Below are 10858 nucleotides of genomic sequence, written 5' to 3' on the forward strand. Positions count from 1 at the left end.
ATGAGTTAAGCTTTTTTTTAAACTTGTGTCAACCGTTACATTTATCATTACAAACTACTGAATATATGCAACACTGATCTCTGTCAATACAGATCTGGCAGAACTTTTTTAGTATTATGACAGAAGAAGCAGAATAAAATGGATCGTTTGTTTCATGCAATTGTGTTATGTAATATGCCGAGGGTCATAGAGGGGGGTACAGTTAGTTTTACATTCTGTATTTGCTTATATTCACCTACAGGGAGTTTGGCCTCTTGTTTATCTGCTGGTTGCTGGACTTAGCTGGTTTAAGCTGGAAGTAGCTGGTTTCCAGCCTGACAGAGCTGCTGGTTCTAGCTGGTCTGTCAGATGATTTTAGTTTCAAAACCTCATAAAAGCAGCTAGAAGCCAATCATCTAATACTGGTTTTTAGCGGTTTGTTTTTTCCGTAGGATTACAGTATATTCACTGTGCAATGCACTTTTCCCTTTTCTGGATTCAAACTTCTGGTGTAAATTAAAACTTCTGGTGTAAATTAAAACTACAGAGAAGATGAAAAATAAATGTCATTCAGTCAGGGGCATCACTAAACCCATTTTACTGGAGCACTGTTTACTCGCCCCCTCACTGTTCTCCTCCTCTCTTCACTTTTTGCCTTGTAATCCTCGATTTGCAGTCAGACGACACGACACTGCTGAGAAGAGGTAACTACCAGCTTAACTGTATTTATTAATACTATGTGATTTTTTATAAAGAAGGGAGTGATTTTTAACCTTCAGTAATGAAATTAACTGTTAACTGTTGTGTGCTACAAACCTTTATTCTTATTAAAGTTTTAATTTTACGTTGTTTTCTTTCTCGAAACGGGATTATAATCTATTATTTCATTCCTCTTGGATCTTGACTGACGCACATCAGGGTCTGAAATTAATGGGGGCGAGTGGCAAAAATGCCATCAAAATTAAAATCAATTCCTGATTATGCAACTTCACTTAAGAGTGCAGATATCCACGCATATATTTCAATTGTGATAGAGATTATAGAACAGTTCGACAAACAAGAATTTTAGATATTACATTTGAGACCCAGTAGTCTGTTTATGTTCCTTCAGTGAAAATAGGGCAGTTGGGACGGTTGCAACATGACTTATTTTCTCCAAGGCCCCCCCTTCTCTCCGAATAAATACCGCAAGCCTACCCCCAACCTTTTTTATTCACAATATCATTTGTATTCTAGTTACTAATTACTTTTCAACTCCATGTTATTATTTTTTAAATTCAATATAGATTTAAACCTTCTTTTTTGCAAACATACTTTGCAAAAATGTCCCTGCAGTCATTCTTTACTTACTTTACTAGCTCAGTTATTCAGTAACTTGAACAAATAAGCACGTCAGCCTGCCATTCCAAACAAGACCACAGGGAGATGCCAATCGACTGCATATAGCTATAAGGATCCATTCAAATTATTAAAGGGGTGGTTGATTATGATTTCACTTTTCTAACTTTAGTTAGTGTGTATGCTGCTGTTTGAGCACAACCAACATCTGCAAATTTCAAAGCACATGGTTTTTTAAGGACTACAACAACTACACGAGCTTCCTCCCGGGTTAGTGACATCACTAACGCTAATATTTACATAAACCCCGCCCCGGAACACGATTAACAGATTATCATAACAGAATATGCTAATCAATGACTAGAAGATAACTACACATAAGCTACATAAATTCATCAACTAACCATTCAGAAATGTCCTGTTGCTTCTACATGTTGTCACTTCTTCTTTAGTCTCTCCATTAGGGCTTTGACTCCGAACTTCGTTATTTGAATATAATTCGAATATTTAAAAAAATTATGATATTCGAACGAATATTAGGCATCCTTTAATATTCTAACCTGTTATGGGCATTCTTTTTTGTAAATGTGTTTGCTTGTAAACGTTGTTTTCAATTCAGATTCCGAGGCTTTTTCACGCCTGGTGAAGTTGTGAATCGCGAGCTCATTAGCAAGGCTATTATTAATATTAATAAACAAACGAACTTCGAATATGATTTTTGGGCAAAAGTCAAAGCCCTACTCTCCATCATTGTCTAACTCCGGTTTGAACATAAAAGGCTAAAGGTTTTAGAAATTGTCAGTGCATGTCTGTGTGAGTGCAAGCTGTTGAAGCTCCGCCCTCTGTGCCGGGAGCAGCAGCTCATTTACATTTAAAGGAACCGACACAAAACGGTGCGTTTTTGCTCACCCTAAAAAAGTGACAATTTTAACATGCTATATAAAAATATCTGTGGGGTATTTTGAGCTAAAACTTCACATACACACTCTGGGGACATCAGAGACTTATTTTACATCTCGTGAAAAGGGCATTATACCAGCCCTTTAAGTTATCTCACGCCCCCCCTGGATGATCACTGAGTTTGAGATGATATTCATATTACTCATGCTCAGTTAGCCCCTCTTCCTTCCAGGAAGAAAGCAGCCACTTGTGACCATTCATTCTGTAAAAAATAAATTTCAAGTTAAATAAAAAAAAATGTATGATCCTTTTATGATCAGATTTTTTTGCTAATGCTACCCAAGTATTTGAAGGTTAAGCAGAGTGATCATTGGCTACTGATTCTGTAGCAGTAACCAATCAGCTGCGCCCTATAGATAACGATGTGATTATGAATAGGTGAGTAAAAGGACCTATTAGCCTGCACTATCTAGAGTTTCATGCCAGAACTTTGTATTTAGAAAACATTCACTCCATGGTCGCAGCTCACGATCAGTGCATTGGATCCCTTGAGTCAGGGCTCACGGAGGTGGACCAACGTCTCGAGCATCTAGAGCCTTCTTGCTCTGGGCTCCGAAAGGACAACGAGTGGCTGCGGGAACAGCAGAATAACGTACTTCTCTCGGAAACAGTTTGCGACTGATGTAAGCCACTGGCTGTCGGCTCTCTGGTGGCCCTTGCAATAGGACGACTTCTACTCCCCTCTCAGAGGCATCAGTCTGTACAATGAAAGGTCGACTAGAGTCAGGATTGTGTAGCACAGCGCTAGTTGTCAAAGCTCCCGGAAGGCTTTCAATCTCTCCTCAGTCCACTGCAGTTGGTTCGGGCAACGTGCCCTCACCATGTCCATAAGTGGAGCAGCCCTGCTGGAGAAGTTAGGAACAAAGCGATGGTAAAATCCAGCCATATCCAAAAAAGATTGCAGGTCCTTACGTGTCTGGAGCACCACACACTTCTCCAAGGCTTGAACTTTCTTCACCTGCAGTCGCACAACACCCTGGCCAATGACATAGCCAAGGTATTCAGACTCTTGTTTAGCTACAGCACACTTGGTGGGGTTGAAAGTTAGGCCGGCATTCTGAAGACGCTGCAAGACTTTTCTGAGATGCTGCACATGTTACTCCCAGGAGTTACTGTAAATGACAATACCGTCAAGATATGCAGCAGCAAAAGGTAAACCATGTAATACTTGTAATACTAACCCGCAACGCTAAGTCCGACTGAACACCAATACATGATCAAGGTAAACAAGACAGACTTTCCAATTAAGTCCACGAAGCACCAGCTCCATCAGTCATTGGAAAGTTGGAGGGGAGACCCATCGGCATAACCTTGAATTGATATAAAGCACTGCCTGTATTGAATGCTGCTTTCTCCCTATCATTAGAGTCTAGGTCAACTTGCCAATATCAATTTGACAAATCTATTGTACTAAACCAACATGCACCTGACAAGCTGTCTAGAGCGTCTGATGGTCGGGGTAAGGGATACAAGTTTTTTACAGTGACTGTGTTAAGCTTCCTGAAATCAATGCAGAACCTGTAACTGCCATCTTTCTTTTTTACTAAGACGACAGGGGAAGCCAAGGGACTACAACTTTCTTCGATGACATCATGAGAAAGGAGCTGCTGAACTTGCCTGTCTATCTCAGCTCATATGTGTGGCAATGTTCTATAAGCCCTCTTCTTAATGGGCTGCGCATCCCCAGTACGGATGGTGTGCTTGACTAAATCTGTACGACCATAGTCATAATCATTTGCACTGAAGATATCTGCATATTTGAAAATCATAGTCCCTAGCCTCTCATGGAAACTTCAGATGCCCCAACACCCGTGCAGAGACGACTCGAAGCCTGTGAAGAGACGACTCCACGCCTGTGAAGAGACGACTCCACGCCGGCGATATGTTATGCCCTAAATTAATACATGATTAACTAACTGTTTTTTTTTATGTACATTTCTGAAATGCACTTTCTGTAAAGCTGCTTTGAAACAATATGTATTGTGAAAAGCGCTATACAAATAAATTTGAATTGAATTGAATTGAATAGTTGAATCTGTTGTTCTCTTTCAAATGCAGATTGACCGAGGTCTACCTTGGGGTTTGGGCAGGGATCAATCTGAGTCTGTATCTGAGCTACTGTGGGTTCCAACATTGTGTATTCTTCACCTGGTTGAGAGAGTAAAGAATGGAAGCCTCGTGCCACAGGGAACATGAAAATCCTCACTTGTCGGATTCATAGCTCGAACACAAGTCACACCTGCTTTTACAGAGGTTAATGTACGTGCTACAAAAGCATTGTCTGTATTTCAGGGTCTAAAATTCTAACAATGACCTGGCAGGGATCATAATGGGCTCTAGAGTCACAGCACTACTCCTAATAGGGACTATATGCTGTATAGTCGGTGTAGCATTTCTTACCACCTGGACATTATGGGAGAACACTTCCTCACCCACCCTAATAGTAATAGGCAACATACCAAGAGTGTCTAGATAGTCATCAGTCACTGATTTTTCACGAGAGAGGGAATCGACATTCTCGGTGTTTCACTGATCAAGGATATTTCTGAGCCTGTGTCTACAAATGCTTGTACAGCAATGTTCTCAATGATAGCAAAAACATAAGGTGTGGGAGTAACAGAAGTTACCTGTTCAGTTTGTTTGGGCCCGCTCATAGACTCAGCAGATACTTGGCCCATAGTACCTGCTACCAGATGTTTCCCTACAGATCAACATCCCCATCGTCGAAACTGACATGATGATCACCAGACGAGGGTAGATGGTCACTAGAAGATCGTGGGCCATATCTCTCACCAGAAAACTTGTTGGAGGGCAATTCTGTCACATGACGATCCTGATGATGAGAGGTGTGATGTAAGCGATGATCAGATGTCGGGCTGACACGTTGGCTATGACGATGAGAAGTAGGGCTGGCATGTTGAGCACAATAATGTGGAGGTAGGCTGGCGTGACAATTTCGATGATGTGGAGACAGGCTGACGTGGTGTTCTTTATAATGTGGAGATGGGCTCAAGTGGTGATCTCTATAGCCTCGCTGTCTGTCACCATCTCGATGGATGGAGGAATATGGGTCATCTCGACGATGTGGAGATAATGCAGGTAAGGATGGATATCTCCTTTGGGATGAGACCGGGGAGTAACAATGTTTATCTCTACCATGTTCAGGTGAGTAGTCTTTCTGACTGGAGGAAGCATGTTGAAAACTGTGATCATATTGTCTTTTTAAGTGACCGACTTCCATCCTGAAAATCTTAACATCAGCAGTTAGTTGCTTTATTGCAGTCATGATTTCTGATGAAATGTCCCCAGATGACGCGGTCTTTGCGGACACCATCGCAGAAAGCAATTCACCACTGGGTGAAGTTGCTGATGAATTTAGTGTCAGGCTGGTCTTTTGACTGAGATGGGAAAGGAGTGCAAGCCTGAGACCTTCCTGTGCTCGTTCCCACTTACAAGCAATAGCCAATGCTTCTTCTAGGCTAGTAGCGCTGTAACGTCTGGACCAATCAGACACACACAAATTATTCATTTATTTAATGAATAATCCAGCAAACTCACTCTCCCAACAAATGCCTGTGAAACTTCCCCCAAAAACTAACATCCCAAATTAAGCTAACACACTGGCAGAACGCGGTGTCTTGTTACAGGACACACTGAGACTGATAAGAGGATTTTATGATCCAAAAGAATGTCCAGAAAGCTGCGACTCTTACTTAATTCTCACTGAGAAGGAGAAATAAACCCTGTTAATTCTATATATTCTATATATAACCATTTGAGAAATGTGTAAACATGTATCTAATTTTCCGATCTCATGATTTTCCTTTAATGTGGTTGTCTTTTGTATTCTTGTAAACTCTATTGGGTTAATATTTCAGACTTTGGATAATATGGTTAACCAAATCAAATGTGTGGCATTTTTGGTATCTATAAACTCCAATCTTCATCCCCGTTTTGTTAATTTACATTACATTCTGCTAACTTTGTGACGCATTAGTATTATAAGCATCTTAAAGATTCTTGTGTTAAACATCCAATCAAATTGCATGTTCAAAGGGACAATGGGTCGTAAAAATTTCCCTCCAAAGGGAAATCTTCTCATTGGCTCACACAGCTCCAGAAAAATGTAAGTATGAAAAAGTTATGGAAGTTTAAATTTACATTAAATCAAATATAATTTATTTAATATTTTTCTTTTATATAAAATATATATTTTACAAAATATGTTTTACAAAAAAATTACTATAAAATGAAAGCCATATATCTAACCAAGTTGTGTTCCAAATTTGAAGTTGATATCACAAAAATTGAAGTTCCCATGAGATTTTGTTTAGGCGTATTACCAAAAATAGCCACCGGGTGTCATTGAATTCCATTGAATTTAACTGTATGCATTCTAACATAACAAATGAATACATTTCTGTCCAAATATCACTTCTGTCACAAAATATGGAACCTTGAGACTCAGACCTTTCTGACAATATGTGTTTTGTCAAGATTAGAAAATATTTTTAGCATAAATTATGAAACATAATGATGCCCAAAAGGGGAGGAGCCTGATAAAATAATTTAGAGTACCGTTTCTATGGTAACACAATGTCCAATTTCAAAACAGTTTTCACAGGATGAATTCTGAGATCGTAAGCTTTCAAATGATACCTAATTTATGATAACTACTAAAATATGTATTGTAATAAAAAAGGCGATAAAAATATATAATATAATATTTTAGAGGATAATATACATGTTATACTTTTTAGAAGATAATATTATTTAATATTTTTTTATTGACAAATACTAGATTAAATGTTTTATTATGAACTTTTAGCAAGAAAACCAAAGTTTCAATTATTAAAAGTGTGTGCATCGACTTTTTGTGACAAACGGCAGAACTCCTGTTATGATGTAGATTTTTTGAGGTGCGCTCTTGTCATAAATTCATCTATTACTGTTCCTGCATAAATTGTAACAAAAAACAGTGCTGAAATATCTATTAAGGAGTCTTAGACTTTTCCAACAATATATAGTTTGTCATGATTAAATTAGGATTTAATTGTAATATAGTGACGTAAACTTAGGCGTCCCGTATACGGGACGGTGACAGTGGCGTGTTAGAACTAAACTGATGGTTTGCTCAAGGCTGTTGATCTGCTGAATTTCAAACAATGCTATAATTTCTTGCTTTCCTGTATTCTGCTTCAGCTCTCTTTCCCTTGGTAAACTGTATGCATGTATGTGTGTGTGTATGTTAGAGTAGTTTAAGTGTTTAGACTAGTTAATAAAATCTTGTTCATGTCACACGTAAAGTTGTCCGTGTCTCAAGCTCATAACTGGAGTCACTAATCATTTAAGATTTTTGCTACTGCTCTTAGTAGTACTGTAAATTAAGAAAGACATTTCCCATGCCCCGGAAATGTACATTTCTTAGAGTTAATAAACAATTAATCCTGAGTGTTCACGGGACAAACAGGTTAATTGATTGTAATATTAATTTACGACAGTAAGTTAATTATATTAACTGATCCAAATATTCATAATAAATTATAACCAGTTATTATTGATTATTAATATTTCATAGAGCTAATTTGCTACAGCGCCATGCTCATGACATTTTGCTTGGAGAACATGGTCAAGACCTGCTATGAACCTTCTAAATCTTTCCATAGCAATGGCGGACTCATCATAATTTGGACTTGTAATCTCAGCGGCAAATACTTCCAAAGGCTCTTTGGGCATACGCGGTCTGGCATTCACAAAAGTCTGAAAATTTTGCAAAAATTGCTTCCTTCCAAAAACGTAATTTAATGCAGCAACACACAGTTCATAGTTCTGTTGTATATCAGGAGACAGAGAGCCAGTAGGCTAAAGCATCTCCACTCAACCGCGTAGGCAACATGGCGGCCAAATCTTGTGTCTGTGCATCAGCACAAGCCTTAACAGCAAGCTCTAATTGGGCTTTCCATAAGGAAAAACTGTCTTTATCCTTACCGTTCCTTGAAAACATGGTGGAAGATCGATTTTGAAGTGCAGTACCTTTGTTATATGAGATTAGACACAGCCGCATTCTCTGATTGATGAGTTGTGCTGTCCAATTCGTCATCATCGCTCCCGTTGAAAGACGACGCACGCGGGAATCAGTTGTCATTTTCCCGTCGATTAGGTACTGTTAAACTTTGAACGGAGCGAGTGATAAAATAGTCTATTTTAAACAGACCAAATGTCTCCTCAAATATCACTCACCTCTACGCTTCGCAAATGCTACTGCCGCGAAACTTCCAGAAACTCTTTAACTTGAAACTTTAATCTCCCCACCGGCATCCGGAATGCAGAATCCATGACAACATTCAAAAAAGAGCTGAAAACTCTTCTCTTCCGTGAGCACTTAACCTCATAAAAAAATAAATTAAAATAAAATAAATAAAAAATGTATATATATATTTTCCTGTAAATTCTCGCTTATCGGGCTTATGCTACTCTGAATAATGCCTGAACTTCGTATTTTGAGCACTTCTTGCGTTGTTTTTTGCCTCTTCACGATGACTTGCTTAATTTAGTCCCAATTTGTGAGTCGCTTTGGACAAAAGCGTCTGCTAAATGACTAAATGTAAATGTGAAACCGCTGCCACCAGTCTGTAACCCTTATTTCTTGATGCCGTATCGGCGATAACTCCTGTCTCTTCACCGTGGGTAACATAAATAAAACACGGGTTACAATGGTGGTAATTCACGTTTCTTTTTTAATCAGAAGCATCGGCATAACAGCATGAACCATAGACAGTAATAAATGGACACAGCGACCCCGTAGACTTTCAAAGGAGAAAAGTGAAGACAGTTAGAAGCACTCACTTCCTGATGGCTGAGCGTACTGCGCAGACTCAAACTTTATCGGACTTTATGCCTCCACGTCCCCCCGATCGCCCGTGAGCTTCTCCTCCTGTCCATACGGTAATCTCTCTACTGAGCGACAGAGAGTCGCGTGGTTATGATGCAATCTTTAGCCTATTTTTACAAAAACTGCTTCTACGGGGCCATAACGTAAGATACAAGGTAATGGAGCCTTTTATACATTGTTGTGTTTCTTTAGAAATAAACAATGGATAAATAGAGTCTTTAAACGCCTTAGATGTAAAGTTATTTGCTGTCAAAGTGACGCCAAAATGAATGGGAGTCAATGGAATGCTAACAGCAGGTGATGGCTTGCTAACCAATGGCGGCCCCCAGGGAAGGTACGCTTTCCGGGTGCTGGATTACCCCCTTGGCATGAACAGCCGCCTAACTAGCATACAACTCGCTTCTCTTCTCTCCGTTTTTTTCTTTTCCCAGCGCGCTCTGCCTTAAGGGGCAGGAGCACCATAAGACACATAAAAATGTATGAAAAACAATTGCTTAAATAGATTATTATTGTTTAACATGTGTTTATTTTACCCAAAATAAAACAATCAATTTAAAAATAGTGAACTAAAATAAAATAAAATAATGAACTAGCAAATTTAAGGTTACAACTGTATAAAAGTAAGTGACATGGCGCAACTGGGGAGGCGACCGCACCATCAGCCAATGAATTGCCGTGATTCTATACTGCATTTCAGCATCCAGTTCAGCATCCAGGTTCAGGTTCAGCATCCAGTGAACCTATGTATGAAAGAAAAACCTATACTGATTCATCCAGTAATAAAACAAGTGAAGAAATGCCCATGGACCCCCCTACAAATTTATACGTACTTCTGGAACATACTTGGGGGGCCTATGACCCAGTAGTGATCAGACTCTAGAAATGCCCCTGCTATCAACACTATTCTTCAGTCAAAAATATGAATGCACATTTCTTGGTCTATTTGGTGAAATATTACGTTTGTTACACAGATAAACTTGCTGACCAGAAAAGGATCTGACTGAGACCATGGCGCACCCTTTTTTAATGCCGATCTTGATGATTTTTACAGCTTTCGGAGTTGTATTAATCATAACCCCCCACCCCCAGCCCCCCCGGCCCCGTATTGAGATTTCGCATAAGGGTGAGATACACCAATACACAAATCTCACAAACATACACTAAGAGTGAGGAACACTAATATAAAAATGTGTGTGTGTGTGAATGTGCTCTGAACTAAAGGAACTACCTACCAATTCTCCCATCTCACAATCTTAGTTTTGTTCTATGCACACATTAAAGCTGCAGTCCAAAACCTTTTTGTGTTTAAAATTTACAAAATGTATATAATGAGTGAGTACATCATGAATCCATTTTCCAAACCGTGTTTTTATCTTATTCTGAATCACTACTGTACATCTATAATAAGTTATTATATTCAGACTATTTTAAACTGGTTCAGGTCGGCGTCCCTGCGGAGTAGCCCAGTACCTGCGTGACTCGTCATAGACATAAACAGAGAGAAGAAGCTCCGGCTACAATGTTCTTACACATGACACATGCAGTTTTGGTTATGAACCGCCAGAGAACCAAACGTAATGGACTGCAGCTTTAAATACAGAACCAGTACCTAATAAATTGCTGTGTGAGCGTTTGCATGTCACGCTGTGTTTTCTGACAGGACCGACCTGTAGGATTCAGAGTTGTAGG

This window comes from Leuciscus leuciscus, assembly GCF_965113295.1.
Source record: "Leuciscus leuciscus genome assembly, chromosome: 24".
NCBI classification, from domain to species: Eukaryota; Metazoa; Chordata; class Actinopteri; order Cypriniformes; family Leuciscidae; genus Leuciscus; species Leuciscus leuciscus.